Source organism: Nerophis ophidion, linkage group LG10 (genome assembly GCF_033978795.1).
Source record: "Nerophis ophidion isolate RoL-2023_Sa linkage group LG10, RoL_Noph_v1.0, whole genome shotgun sequence".
NCBI classification, from domain to species: Eukaryota; Metazoa; Chordata; class Actinopteri; order Syngnathiformes; family Syngnathidae; genus Nerophis; species Nerophis ophidion.
In genome coordinates this window covers 39749635-39753379 of record NC_084620.1, presented here as the reverse complement: position 1 = coordinate 39753379, position 3745 = coordinate 39749635, and positions in this window count along the sequence as shown.

Genomic DNA, 3745 nt, shown 5'->3' with positions numbered 1-3745 from the left:
GTAAACATTGATTGATTGATTGAAAAACTGACTCCCTTGCTCCTGACTTTTTCTCTTTTTTGTTACCTAAAGGTCGCACACAACTAACTAACCACATAGTGTCCTTGCATAGGGATTGGAATGCAGGAAAGCACAAGTCTGATCTGTGAGACTTTTTTTCCTTCCCTCTCCATAGAAGTACTTGAAAGCAGAGCCTTCAGCACAGACCGGTTTGAACTGGTTTGGCTGTTTTTTGTTTTTTTTTAAACCTACACTGTGCTGGCTTGCAAAATAAACTCCCACAGAAGATCAGACAGGAATTTATAGTGGGGCTCAGCATGTGTGCAAACACGTGCATCCGTCTGGCCCCCAGCACTCACTCACACACTGTCAAACTATTTTCTTGCTACTTTATGAGGCTTGAATTGAAGTAAAGATAATTATTTTTATATAGCGCTTTTCTCTAGTGACTCAAAGCGCTTTTACATTTTAACCAGTGTGGGTAGCACTGGGAGCAGGTGGGTGAAGTGTCTTGCCCACGGACACAACGACGGTGACTAGGATGGCGGAAGTGGGGATCAAACCTGGAACCCTCAAGTTGCTGGCACGGCTATCCCCGAGACAAGATAAAGAAAATGGCGGCACAAGTGAACATTTTTTTTCTTTCCACCGCACAGGAGAAGTCGGTCAACACACATCCTAATGGCGTTGGTTTAGTGGGAAAATCATTTCCAGAAATACTGGCTAGAGCACAGGTGTCAAACTCAAGGCCCGGGGGGCAAATCTGGCCCGCCATTTTATTTTATGTGGCCTGCAAAAGCCTGGAAATAATATATGTTAATTAAATGCTTCATCTTTTATTACTAAATATATTTGTCCTTTCCCTTTTGACACATGCGGCATAGCTCGGTTGGTAGAGTGGCCGTGTCAGCATCTTAAGGGTTCCAGATTCGATTCCCGCTTCCGCCATCCTAGTCACTGCTGTTTTGTCCTTGGGCAAGACACTTTACCCACCTGCTCCCAGTGCCACCCACACTGGTTTAAAGGGGAACATTATCACCAGACTTATGTAAGCGTCAATATATACCTTGATGTTGCAGAAAAAAGACCATATGTTTTTTTTAACCGATTTCCGAACTCTAAAAGGGTGAATTTGGCGATTGAAACGCCTTTCAATTGTTCGCTGTTGGAGCAATGACCTTTCACCCGTGACGTTACAACAGGAAGCAATACGCCATTTTCTCAAACACATTACACACACCAAGTCAAATCAGCTCTGTTATTTTCAGTTTTTTCGACTGTTTTCCGTGCCTTGGAGACATCATGCCTCGTCGGTGTGTTGTCGGAGGGTGTAACAACACAAACAGGGACGGATTCAAGTTGACTTACGTGGAGTGTGCTAATCAGGCATATCAATGGTCATGGCATGCTAATCGATGCTAGCATGCTATTTAGGCCAGCTGTATGTACATATTGCATTATTATGCCTCATTTGTAGCTATATTTGCATCCAGCCTTTCCCTCCACCCACATTTAATGCCAAACAAACACATACCAATCGACAGATTCAAGTTCCACCAGTGGTCAAAAGATGCAATCGTTGGTTGGAAGGCGATCGCCAAATTTGTCCTCGTTGCCGTTGTCTGTCGTGATATGACTCAATAGCTTCAGTTTCTTTTTCAATTTTGTTTTCGCTATCTGTCTCCACACTACAACCATCCATTTCAATACATGCGTAATCTGTTGAATCGCTTAAGCCGCTGAAATCCGAGTCTGAATCCGGGTCTGAATCCGAGCTAATGTCGTTATATCTTTCTGTTCTATCCGCCATGTTAGTTTGTATTGGCCTCACGCAGTGACGTCACAGGAAAATGGACGGGTGGATATAGCGATGGTGAAAATCAGGCACTTTGAAGCAGTTTTTGGGGATATTGCGTGATGGGTAAAATTAAAAAAATAAATAAAATAAACCACTGGGAACTGATATTTATTGGTTTTAACCATTCTGAAATTGTGATAATGTTCCCCTTTAAATGGAACTTAGATATTGGGTTTCACTATGTAAAGCGTTTTGAGTCTCTAGAGAAAAGCGCTATGTAAATATAATTCATTTCACATTAAAAATCATGTACTGCATGCAATTGCATAACTTTTAAAATTCAGTATTATCAAAATCTTAATATTATATTAGGTATTGCAAAAGCATTTTTTGTTAAAATAAAGATAGGTACTGTAATTAAATATCTGCTTGATTTATGGTTTCAAGACAAATTATCAACCTGTAAAATTGACAATAGATTAATGGTTAAATTCTGCCCACTGCGTTCTTTTTACCGTAAAATCAACTTTGGTACTGTTTATTTTTCCATATACAGTAAGACAGTGGTTCTCAAATGGGGGTACGCATACCCCTGGGGGTACTTGAAGGTATGCCAAGGGGTACGGAGGATTTTTCAAAAATATTCTAAATATAGCAACAACTTAAAAATCCTTTACAAATACATTTATTGAATAATATTTCAACAAAATATGAATGTAAGTTTATAAACTGCTAAAAGAAATGCAACAATGCAATATTCAGTGTAAATAAATATTGATGATAAAGATTTTTTTTTTTGTGAAGAAATGTTTAGAATTAAGTTGATTAATCCAGATGGATTTCTATTACAATCCCCAAAGAGGGCACTTTAAGTTGATGATTACTTCTATGTGTAGAAATCTTTTTTATAATTAAATCACTTGTTTATTTTTCAACAAGTTTTTAGTTATTTTTAAATCTTTTTTTCCCAAATAGTTCAAGAAAGACCACTACAAATGAGAAATATTTTATATTTTGTTATACAATTTAATAAATCAGAAACTGATGACATAGTGCTGTATTTTACTTCTTTATCTCTTTTTTTCAAACAAAAATGCTTTGCTCTGATTAGGGGGTACTTGAATTAAAAAAAAGGTTGAGAACCACTCCAGTAAGACACTAAAACATTAAAAAACAAACAATAAAAACATTAAAACAAGATTTTACGGTAAAAAAAACTACAACTATGTTGCTTTAATTTTACCTGCTGAAAACAGTCACATTGATTCTCAATTTTTTATGCTGTAAAAAAACAAAACAAAACAAAAACCACTGCTTTTACGGTAAAATTCTGGTATAAAATGGAGCTTATGTAAAAAAATATATATTGTCAATGTATTATATATATATATATATATATATATATATATATATATATATATATATATATATATATATATATATATATTTTATATATATACACACACACACACACACGTGTGTGCATATATATATATGTATATATGATTATATTTTTATAATATTACTCATTATTAGAGGCCCTCTGAGGGGCCAATGAAAAACGAGTTTGACACTCCTGAGCTAGAACTTGGCAGGCCGTTGTTCTATCATTACCCGTGACCCCATTGCATGCAAAATGATGTTCCAAAATGTTCTGCACCCCAAACTCACAAACATGTTGACACAACCCCGCCTTCCCGTTGCAGGCTCCAACCCTTTTCCCCTCTTTCTTTGCACACCGTCTTTTGTTCCCCCTCCCCCTCCAACACACAACCCAGAAAGAAGCACCGCCAGAGTAAAACTATATACAGCTGTAGTTCTGAGTGTCCTGCAGGCCTGAACCCAACACATGCTACAGCCAACAGTTCTTGGACAGGCGAGCACACACACACACACACACACACACACACACACACACACACACGCACGCTCACACACACACAGAAG